This window comes from Triticum dicoccoides, chromosome 7A, assembly GCF_002162155.2.
Source record: "Triticum dicoccoides isolate Atlit2015 ecotype Zavitan chromosome 7A, WEW_v2.0, whole genome shotgun sequence".
In the NCBI taxonomy this organism is placed as follows: Eukaryota; Viridiplantae; Streptophyta; class Magnoliopsida; order Poales; family Poaceae; genus Triticum; species Triticum dicoccoides.
In genome coordinates, this window is record NC_041392.1 from 354,771,842 (window position 1) to 354,784,357 (window position 12,516).

A 12,516-nucleotide genomic window follows, 5' to 3' on the forward strand; every position below is an offset into this window, starting at 1 on the left:
GTGGCCCCCCTGGAGACCCCCGAATCCAACTCCAACTCTAAATAAATGCTTTTGGGGAGGAAAAAATCAGGGAGAAGAAATCATCGCGTTTTACGATACGGAGCCGCCGCCAAGCCCTAAAACCTCTCGGGAGGGTTGATCTGGAGTCCGTTCGGGGCTCTGGAGAGGGGGAATCGTCGTCGTCATCATCATCAACCATCCTCCATCACCAATTTCATGATGCTCGCTGCCGTGCGTGAGTAATTCCATCGTAGGCTTGCTGGACGGTGATGGGTTGGATGAGATTTATCATGTAATCAAGTTAGTTTTGTTAGGGTTTGATCCCTAGTATCCACTATGTTCTGAGATTGACGTTGCTATGACTTTGCTATGCTTAATGCTTGTCACTAGGGCCCGAGTGCCATGATTTCAGATCTGAACCTATTATGTTTTCATCAATATATGAGAGTTCTAGATCCTATCCTGCAAGTCTATAGTCACCTATTATGTGTTATGATCTGTTAACCCCGAAGTGACAATAATCGGGATACTTACCGGTCATGACTGTAGTTTGAGGAGTTCATGTATTCTCTATGTGCTAATACTTTGTTCCGGTTCTCTATTAAAAGGATGCCTTAATATCCCTTAGTTTCCATTTGGACCGCGCTGCCACGGGAGGGTAGGACGAAAGATGCCATGCAAGTTCTTTTCCATAAGCACATAAGACTATATTCGGAATACATGCCTACATTTTATTGAGGAATTGGAGCTAGTTTTGTGTCACCCTATGTTACGACTATTACATGATGAACCGCATACGACATAATTATCAATCATTGATCCGATGCCTACGAGCTTTCCATATACTGGTTTACGCTTATTTACTTTCCCCTTGCTATTGTTACAATCACTACAAAATACCAAAAATATTACTTTGCTTTCATTACTCTTTTGTTACCGTTACCATCACTATCATATTACTTTGCTACTAAACACTTTGTTGCAGATACTAAGTTTCCAGGTGTGGTTGAATTGACAACTCAGCTGCTAATACTTGAGAATATTCTTTGGCTCCCCTTGTGTCGAATCAATAAATTTGGGTTGAATACTCTACCCTCGAAAGCTGTTGCGATCCCCTATACTTGTGGGTTATCAGTTCTTGATATGGTCGAGTGACTGTATATTGGTCGATTGGAATTGGGATATCCGAGTGAGATAGCTAGTCGAGTGGATTGCACTCCAAGGTGATTTCAGTCGATATCTGTTGTTGTACTTTGAATGTTCTTGACTCTAGGGCAGTGTCCTTGAGTAGGGTGTCAAGGATAGGCCTATGACCCTACCCTAGGTGCATATCATCATCACATACCTCTGACCTCCAAAAATACTCTGTACAAGAAAGGCCTTACCGGCTGCTATCTCCTTCGCTCGATGGATCTCCTCGCGAGTGTTTCGGCACCCAACCCGCGCCGCCTGGGCATCATTGAGAGCCTTGGCGAGTTCGGTCGACTACACCGACACCTTCTCCTCCAAACCTTCGCACTTGCCAATGGCATCTTTCAGCTCCTGCTCAACTTTGGCTACCCGAGCTTCATGTCGGTGGCGGGCGGACTGTTCGGTCTCCAGTTCGGGAGGCGCTTTTTCAGCAGCTTCCTTACTCGTCTCCGTCTCCTTTTTGGCCTAGGCAAGGGCGCCTCTGAGGGTCTCGACCTCGGCTGCGCCAACTATACTCATAATCAAAGCATTATATGAGTTAATCTCTAAATATAGCTATCACGTACGACATACAACTAAACTCTTAACACTATACACATACCTTGTGTCTCATCGAACCGCTTATTAATGTGGTCGATTTCTTCACTGGCCACCTTAAGCTTCTGATTGAGTTCGGAAACCTCTGTGGCCTGGGCGGTTGCCGCCAACAGGGAAGCCTGTTACAATAATAGATAAGTATGTTAGCTTTCCTGAATATTATGTGGATCCTCTGTCCAGCCTCTTTTACACCGGACAGAGCCTCAGGGGCTACTGTCTGTATACACGTATATTCCTCTATATATGGAAAAGAATTTAGAGAATTACATCACATACCATGAAGCCTGTCAGTAGGCTGGTAAAGGCTTCGTTCAATCCGCTCTTGGCATACTAGATCTTCTCCACCACCACACCCGTCGGGGTGTGGTGCTCCTCTATGATGGAAGCACGTTGCAGTGCTTCCTCTAGAGCGTTCGGCGCCTCCGTATTAGTGGAGGTTGCCGCTGTAGCTGATGCTCCTCCCCCCTTCATGGGGGGCTGTTCACCTCATCCCGGAGCCATACGAGTCTCCGGAATAAGGTATGGCTGGGGCCCAGATTGATGGGGGTCCCCACCGTCGGCTGTCATAGGGGTCTCCTCCTCTATGTCTTCGGCAACCGAGGTATTAATCCCGGGTGCCTTATCAACATCCTTGTCCACCCCTCAGTGGCTAGGAGTGGCCCTTTGGGATAACACCTCAGTCTCATCCATGGTGATAGGAGAGGGGGCTCATGGCGGCATCTTCCTCTCTGCCATCTCGAGCGGAAAGGACTTCCCCTTCGATAACAGAGTGTTGGGGAGTTCGCGGGGTGGGCTAAAAGTCACATAGCAAAATGGCTTATATAACGGAAAGGGGAAACCGATGATAGGCAATAAGTGTCTGAAATACTTACGATACGACTAGGGACTTCGCCCTGGGAGGCTTTTGGGGGACCAGTTCAACATCGGATTCCGAACTGTCCTGGAGAATCACCTTCCCCCTTTTGGGCCCCTCCCTCTTTTGGTCTTCGGAGGTCGCCCTCTTCTTCTTCCTCCCCTTCCGAGGGGAATTACTTTCCTCCTCCTCCTCTTCTTATTCTTCTTCCTCATCTACCTTGTGGGATGAGAGGGCCTCGGTATCTCCAGACACTTTCTCTGAAGTACCCATGTGGTCGGGGCCGCCCATGGCCTCCCTGCCCTTGTTCTTCTTGGCCTTTCTCCCCGGCGCTTGGTACAGCGCTGGGATTAGCATCTCCATTAGTTGGGAGTTTGCTGGATTCTCCAGAAGTGGCGCCAGACAGTTGATCCGTTCCGCCTTCACCGTCCAGCCCTGTGTGGAAAGAGGATAATGTAAATCTTCATCATCATCCAAAGCGTTAGCCAAATAAGTCTTCGGAAAGGTTGTGCTTATCGCTGAGGCCGGGTTCTCGCTGTTGAGTCCAATATCTTCGGTTTTCATCGACCAACTCTTTTAGGCCTTGAAAAGCTGGTTCCACATGGGGGAGGCCCAGAGTTGGAAGGGAAGGACACGGCGGAAGAGCGTCACCTGGATCACATTTGTGAGACCTGTATTTTTGCCCAAAACGGTTTAAAATGTTAAAGAGCCGGATGTGACGCTTCGCTGAAAAAGTTGTTAGTAAAAGATAAGGGTTTCCTTTGGGTACTCTGCCTTCTTGGCTAAGGGTTATATTAACAACACAAAGCCGTATACAATTCCTCTTTGCGGAGAATTATTCTAAAATGTTCATGGGAAGGAACACGCCTTGAGACATCAAAGACAATCTGCATGCCGAACACATCGTCATCGAAGACTCGTTCAGGGGCTACTAAGGGAGTCCAGGATTAAGGGGTCCTCGGGTGTCCAGACCGTTTAATATGGGCCGGACTGATGGGCCGTGAAGATAAAGGCAGGAGACTTTTCCCCCGTGTCCGGGTAGGACTCCCATATGTGTGGAAGGCAAGCTTGGTGTACGGATATGTTACTTCCTTCCTTTACAAACTGACTGTGTACAACCCTATGCCCCTCTGGTGTGTATATAAACCAGAGGGTTTAGTTCGTAGAGGCCATCAGAATTCTCATAGGCTATACAGCTAGGGCTAAGCCATAACGATCTCAAGGTAGATCAACTCTTGTATCCCCTATACTCATCAAATAAAATCAAGCAGGACGTAGGGTTTTACCTCCATTAAGAGGGCCCGAACGTGGGTAAACATTGTGTCCCCCTTGTCCTTCGTTACCCTTGATCCTCAGACACATAGTTCGGGACCCCCTACCCAAGATCGGCTAGTTTTGACACCAACACCTCGGAACGCCGAGGATGTCGGATGGTTGCCAAGCAACCAAATCGACATTAGCCCGCAAGAACGCAACGAGCGTGCTTTCCTATTTGTCGACGAGGGTGGAGCTGATAGTGAATGTACCATCAACACCAACCAGCCCCGCCGGGACCTTCTTCACAGTAGGCGCAACAACCTTGAATCTCTTGCTAGTGGAACTCTATAGCAAGTCATCGACAGGTGTACTGCACTTCGCAGAGGCACGCTTCCTGGATTCATTGCTGGTATCCTTGCTAGCTTTTCTCCCTTGCTTGTCTTCCTTGGAGGGGATTGCGGCTTACGCGGCCTCGGCAGTGATCGCATCCTGGTACATCTCATCCACACATATAATGGTGTCCTTCTTGTCTGACAGGATAGAAATAACGCCCATTGGTCCTGGCATCTTCAAGGTGTTGTAGGCATAGTGGCATGCCTCCATGAACTTTGCCATAGCAGGTGGTCCAAGTATCCCATTGTACGACAAAGGAAGCTCGACCACGTCGAACACAATCTTCTCAGTCTGGTAGTTCTTTGCCCAGACTGTGCATAGGCCCGAAGACGGGATTACAACATCCAAGATCAGACCAAGTACCAAAGACCAGTCCTTTGAAGTACCAAAGTGAAGATCAAGAAGAACATGTCCAGCCATAGAAGCAAGATATCACTAAGGGAAAAACCTCCCTTGCCGAGCAGGCGAGCCTAGCGAGGTCGGAGTTATCCCGAAAGCAAGCCTCCAGATCGGCCCGGTAGGCCTACCAGGGATTGCGGAGGCAAACTACTCCATCGCACCACCTGACAGCAACGCAAGTCATCGATCGGTGCGGCGTCAAAGCACCTAAGTGACTAAGCGGCTGCTTCCTGCCACATGGCAGCAACTTCCTACAGAAAACACCTCCATATGACACCCGTCTTGAGACGTGTCAAGCAAGCAGGCGCGATGCTGGCAAAATTGCCCGGCAAGGCCTATCGGGCACGCTGTGATGTGACACTGAGCGATGCATTTAATGTGCTCTATCCGCCTGCAGAGTTAGATATGATAGCACTATTTGCTATCTAATCAGTATGTAAAAGATAGATTTGCCACTGTTGTGAGCCCTTTATCTATAAAAGGAGGCTCATGGCAACCGTGGAAAGGATTTGGACCTCCACACATTCATACGCGCGTAGCCAGTCTCGCCCCAAGGCAACCTTGCTGGGCAAGAGCATTGCGTTCTCCACCATTATCCACCATCAATCCACCAAAGCAGGATTAGGGTTTTACCCCTCGCGGCGGCCCGAACCTGGGTAAAACTGCCCTTGTGATCTCTGTCGTGCTGTGTTACACTTCTCCGCTCTTTGTTCAACGTGCCCTTCCCCCTGCCAAACCAAAATGGGCACATGGCCCCATAGGTGTTTGTAGTTTCCCATGATATATTTGGCGCGCCAGGTAAGGGAATCACTTGCGCGAACCCGAGAGCATAAGGAGCACATCAACTTTGTCGCCATTTTCATTATTGACGACTCCATCAACTATGGCGCCCAAGAAGAAGTCTGGTGCCACAGCTCACCCGTCCACCTCGAAGGACCTGCCACCCGCAACCACCGACGTCGTGGGGACTACGGGGGCACACGAGGTTGTGGACACTGTGGGGGACAAGGTCAACGCAGGCGGCATTGTCACCACCTCCCCTGCGACTGAAGCAGGAGAGGAAGACACCGGAGAAGCACAACACCAACAACATCCTAGTGACCACGCTCCGCGAGGTACAGGTAGAGAGATAATTCCTTCTATGCCTCCCTACCTAGCCGAGGGGCATAATCACATTGGTGACGCTCGCCCAAAGGCGAATCAGAACCTCTGGCCGCCCCCACTGCAGGCGCGGTCGCAGGACATGCACCCCCCCTGGAGCAAACTGGCCCAACCAATGCTCTGAACGGGATCATAGGCCCACACGCGCCACGACCTCGTCACCATGGCATCCAAGTGACTGGCTCCCGACGTCGGGAGCCCGACGCCGCCACTGCCGGCACCGTCAGGAGCCGAGCGATGTTGCAGTCTACATCATCCTCACCTATGCCAAGCACCTCTTCAGAGGCCATGGCGCGGTCCCAGTTACTACTGAGGTTTCCGCCGGCAGATGATCAGATGGATAAGTGGAGAGCCACCATTCAGAGCCTAATTGGGTTTGCTGAGGCTGGAGGTTCAGAGCGAGCTGGCCCGCTACGACCTCCACAGACGACAAAGGCTGCCCATGCCGCTGGCCGTACGAAAGGGGTCACCCGAGCAGTGTAATCCCCGCCGCGGCAACCAGCACGAGGGCCAGGTGACCAAGAGCTTGATGATGTCACGATGGCTTTGTCTGATCCTCGAGCACGTCAAGGCCGACGGCAAGCCCTAGAGGAATGGCAGATGGAGGGTACACACATCACCATCGGGCAACACCGCGACAACCACCGCTAGTCCAGTGGGCATGATGGCCCTAATGTCGACAAGCCTGCGCTCGGCGGAGGCGGGTACCTTCCTTAAAAGGCTAGGTGCCTTGCCATCACCCATGAGTTGCAGCAAGTCCGATGGCCGTCCGCTCACACATTCAAGCCAGAGATACCAGAGAAGTACGACGGGAGGCTAAACCCGGCAGATTTCTTGAGCATCTACACCATCGTTGTTCAAGCTGTTGGGGGAAGAGATGAGAATGTTTTTGCCAACTACTTCCCTTTGCCAATCAAGCCAAACGTGAGGTCTTGGCTGATGCACCTACCGGAGAAATCCATCTCGACCTGGGACTGACATGTGCCATGAGTTCGTTGGCGCCTTCACGGGCGGCCAAGCGATCTATAGCTTCTCCCACAGAAGGAAGGAGAGACTCTATGGAAGTACATGCAGAGGTTTAGCCGAGTCCGTAGAAATATTCCAGATATCCACCCGGCAGCTCTGATAGTTGTGTTCCAGTCCAACATGTGAAACCGTTGAATACGCTCCAAGATGAACGTTCGGTTTCCCAAGACTATGAAGGACCTTTACACCTTGGTGGAAAGGTGTGCTCGGGTGGAGGAGGGGAGGAAACTCCCTGGAGAAGAAGATGGCATCGACATCAACTTAGAGGACGATGACGAGGCCACCAGTCAGAAGAAGAAGAACAAGAAGCGCAACAAGAGGCGCAAAGATAAGGCAGTAATGACTATTGAGGGATCGGGAACATTGAGTATCGGCAAGAAGGCTAAGGCCGAAGCCCCCGACAAGGAGGTTGCCGCATGCACTAACTGCCAGGATGCTGCGGATGCCGAGAAGGCAGGGAAAGTTGATGGTCGTACTGCAAGATTCATCAGACCAATGGCCACGACCTCCAGGAATGTCATCAAGTTGAGCAGCTTGTCAAGAAGCATAGGGTTGATTACGAGAAGGGTCATAAGGAAAAAGGTCAGAATGGCGTTGGGGTGAAGGGCCTTGGCTATAAAGCAAATCACTCCGACAAGGCTCCTCGAAACCAAGGAAAACCTGCCATGGGCCGAGAGAAAGAGGATTGCAATGATGAAAGTGATGGAGGGGATGAAGAGGAAACAAGCGAGCAGTTATTCCAGAAGGCCATTGATGCTGTGTGCATTGACAGGGGTGCATCTCTACACTCCTCTCATCGCCAACTTAAACAGTGGGCGTGTGAGATCAATGCCATGGAGCCAACGGTAGATTCTCAGAAGCCGCTCAAGTGGTCATGCACGCCCATCATCTTTGACGAAGAGGACCACCCTGAGCGCACCACCGCGGTGGGGTGCATGCTATTGTTGGTCTCACCAAAGATCCGCAACCTCAAAGTCACAAAGATGTTGGTTGACGGTGGTACCGGGTTGAATCTGATTTCCCCATAGGTCATCAGTAAACTTCAGAGAGCAGAGGAAGAGCTCAAGGTCACAGGCACATTCAAGGAATCAACCCCGGCAAGAGTCGTCCTAAGGGAAAGATCACATTGCCAATGACATTTGGGGGGAGTTAAATTACCGGACTGAGAAGGTTTTGTTTGATGTGGTCGAACTCCCCCTGCCGTACAATGGAATCCTTGGACGCCCAGTCTGGGAAAATTCTTGGCGGCATCCCACTATGCCTACAACACCATGAAGATGTCAGGGCCGGTGGGCATGATACATCTGCGTCGTATCTATAATTTTTGATTGTTCCATGCCAATATTCTACCACTTTTACATACTTTTGGCAAATTTTTATACTAGTTTTGGGACTAACATATTGATCCAGTGCCCAGTGCCAGTTCCTGTTTGTTGCATGTTTTTTGTTTCGCGGAAAATCCATATCAAACGGAGTCCAAACGGGATAAAAACTTACGGAGATTTGTTTTGGAATATATGTGTATTTTGGGAAGTGGAATCAACGCGAGACGATGCTCGAGGTGCACACGAGGGGGTAGGGCGCACCCTGGGCACTCGTGGCCACTCCATAAGACGGTTGGTGCCCTTCTTTTGCCGCAAGAAAGAAAATATTCGGATAAAAATCGTGTCAAAATTTAAGCCCAATCGGAGTTACGAATCTCCAGGAATTTAAGAAATGGTGAAAGGGCAAAATCAGGGACCGCAGAAACAGAAGGAAACAAAGAGAGAGAGAGAGAGAGAGAGAGAGAGAGAGAGAGAGATCCAATCTCGGAGAGGCTCGTGCCCCTCCTCCACAATGGACGCCATGGACTAGAGGGGAAACCCTTCTCCCATCTAGGGGGGGGGGTCAATGAAGAAGAAGAAGAAGGGGGGCTCTCTCCCCCTCTTTCCCGGTGGCGCCGGAACGCCGCCGGGGCCATCACCGCGACTATGATCTACACCAACAACTTCACCGCCGTCATTACCAACTCTTCCCCCCTCTATGCAGCGGTGTAACCCCTCTTTTACCCACTTTAATCTCAACTTAAACATGGTGCTCAATGCTATATATTATTTCCCAATGATGTATGTCTATCCTTTGATGTTTGAGTAGATCTGTTTTGTCCTATCGGTTAATTGATGATCGTGATTGGTTTGAGTTGCATGTTTTATTATTGGTGTTGTTGATGACCCACAAGTATAGGGGATCTATCATAGTCCTTTCGATAAGTGAGAGTGTCGAACCCAACGAGGAGTACAAGGAAATGATAAGCAGTTTCCAGCAAGGTATTCTCTGCAAGTACTGAAATAAGTGGTAACAGATAGTTTTGTGATAGGATAAATTGTAACGAACAACAAGTAACAAAAGTAAATAAAGTGCAGCAAGGTGGCCCAATCCTTTTTGTAGCAAAGGACAAGCCTGGACAAACTCTTATATAGAGAAAAGCACTCCCGAGGACACACGGGAATATCGTCAAGCTAGTTTTCATCACGCTCATATGATTCGCGTTCGGTACTTTGATAATTTGGTATGTGGGTGGACCGGTGCTTGGGTACTGACCTTACTTGTACAAGCATCCCACTTATGATTAACCTCTATTGCAAGCATCCGTAACTACAACAAAAGTATTAAGGTAAACCTAACCATAGCATGAAACATATGTATCCAAATCAGCCCCTTACGAAACAACGCATAAACTAGGGTTTAAGCTTCTGTCACTCTAGCAACCCATCATCTACTTATTACTCCCCAATGCCTTCCTCTAGGCCCAAACAATGGTGAAGTGTCATGTAGTAGACGTTCACATAACACCACTAGAGGAGAGACAACATACATCTCATCAAAATATCGAACGAATACCAAATTCACATGACTAGTAATAGCAAGACTTCTCCCATGTCCTCAGGAACGAAAGTAACTACTCACAAAGCATAAACATGTTCATAATCCGAGGGGTATTAATATGCATATAGGATCTGAACATATGATCTTCCACCAATTAAACCAACTAGCATCAACTACAAGGAGTAATTAACACAACTAGCAACCTACTAGCACCAATCCCGGCCTTGGAGACAAGAATTGGATACAAGAGATGAACTAGGGTTTTGAGAGGAGATGGTGCTGATGAAGATGTTGATGGAGATTGCCCTCTCCCGATGAGAGAAGCATTGGAGATGATGATGGCGATGATTTCCCCCTCCCGGAGGGAAGTTTCCCCGGCAGAACAGCTCCGCCAGAGCCCTAGATTGGTTCCGCCAAGGTTCCGCCTCGTGGAGGCGGAGTTTCTCTGAGAAGATGGCTTCTTATTTTTTCCATCGAAAGACTTCATATAGCAAAAGATGGTCACCGTAGGGCCACCAGGGGCCCACGAGGTAGGGGGTGCGCCCAGGGGGGTAGGGCGCGCCCCCCACCCTCATGGGCAGGGTGTGGCCCCCTTGGTGCAGTTCTTGCTCTCAGTATTTTTTATATATTTGGAAAACGTCTTCCGTGGAGTTTCAGGACTTTTGGAGCTGTGCAGAAAAGGTCTCTAATATTTGCTCCTTTTCCAGCAATCCTAGCTGCCGGCATTCTCCCTCTTTATGTAAACCTTGTAAAATAAGAGAGAATAGGCATAAGTATTATGACATAATGTGTAATAACAACCCATAATGCAATAAATATCGATATAAAAGCATGATGCAAAATGGAGGTATCAGCTGTCCTATGGTGTTCTCCCTGTCGGGCAAGGGTGAGGGATCCCCGCTGTAGTGTTTGCAATATGTTCATGATTTTCTTATGGTGGGTGGCATGAGTGATAGAAGCACAAACCCGAGTAAGTAGGTTGTTTGCGTATGGGAGTAAAAGAGGACTTGATGCCTTATAATGCTATGGTTGGGTTTTACCTTAATGATCTTTAGTAGTTGCAGATGCTTGCTAGAGTTCCAATCATAAGTGCATATGATCCAAGAAGAGAAAGTATGTTAGCTTATGCCTGTCCCTCAAATAAAATTGCAATACTGATTACCGGTCTAGTTATCGATTGTCTAGGGACAAATAACATTCTCATGACAAAAAGCTCTATACTAAAACTAACTTAATTGTGTCTTTATCTAAATAGCCCCTAGCTTTTATTTACATGCTCTTTATTATCTTGCAAACCTATCCAACAACACCTACTAAGTACTTCTAGTTTCATACTTGTTCCAGGTAAAGCAAACGTTAAGCGTGCGTAGAGTTGTATCGGTGGTCGATAGAACTTGAGGGAATATTTGTTCTACCTTTAGCTCCTCATTGGGTTTGACAGTCCTACTTATCGAAAGAGGATACAACTGATCCCCTATACTTGTGGGTTGTCAAGACCTTTTTCTGGCGCCGTTGCCGGGGAGAAATAGCGTGGGGTGAATATTATCGTGTGTGCGAGTTTGCTTTATCACTAAGTTGATCTTATTTGATGTTCTAAGTTGTTATCTATCTTTAGTTATGGATATGGAACATGAAATACCAAAAAATTAGGTTTACTTGCTATTCATGGAGATGGGGAACCTCCTAAAACCCTCAATGCTCATTATGTGAAAGATATTATGCACTACTTTAATAATCCTGAGAAAACCCCATTCAATTATATAATAGGAGACATGTTGGATCAACGTGAATAATTTTGGGATTATCGCTTGACTCAAAAAGGGAAACTATTATGGGATAAAATTTATATGTTGCATTGGCATGCTTGGCAACTATGCTTGAGATATGATTATACTTGTTGCTCTAGGATGAAGACTCCACACCTCCCTTTTCATGCAAATTCAATGATAATGAAACCTTAGCTTCTTATGCTAATGGTTATAATGATTACTATGATGAGGAACAAATAGAAGAATTTGTTGCTTTTAAGGGTGCTTGTGAAATTGAATCTTTGTTTAAAGAGTTTGAAGATTTTGATGATTCAGTTTATAGACCTGAAAATTTAGCTATCCCTAAATATTGCTATGAGAAATATAAATACAATTATGATATTGATGAATTTATTGAGAAAGTCTCCGCTGTCCGAGAAGAGATTAATATTTTGCAGGAGTCTATGGAATAAGAAATTGATGAAACTATGAGCTCATTGGATGAAAAAGATGATGAGGCGAGCGAAGAACAAAAGGAGCTAGATCGAATTAGCTACCCGTTCCCACCTTCTAATGAGAGTAACTCTCCAACTCATACATTATTTAATGTCCCTCCGTTCTTACCGAAGGATGAATGCCATGATAATTGCTATGATCCTGTTGATTCGTTTGAAATATCCCTTTTTGATGAACTTTATGCTTGCTATTATTGTGGCCAAGATGCCAATATGAATTATGCTTATGGAGATGAACTTGCTATTGTTCCTTATGTTAAACATGAAATTGTTGCTATTGCACCCACACATGATAGTTCTATTATCTTTTTGAATTCTCCAAACTACACTATATCAGAGAAGTTTGCACTTATTAAGGATTATATTGATGGGTGGCCTTTTACCATTGCACATGATAATTATGATGAATATAATATGCATGTGCTTGCTGCTCCTACTTGCAATTATTATGGGAGAGGAACTACATCTCCACCTCTCTATGTTTCCAACACGATAAAATTGCAAGAAACTT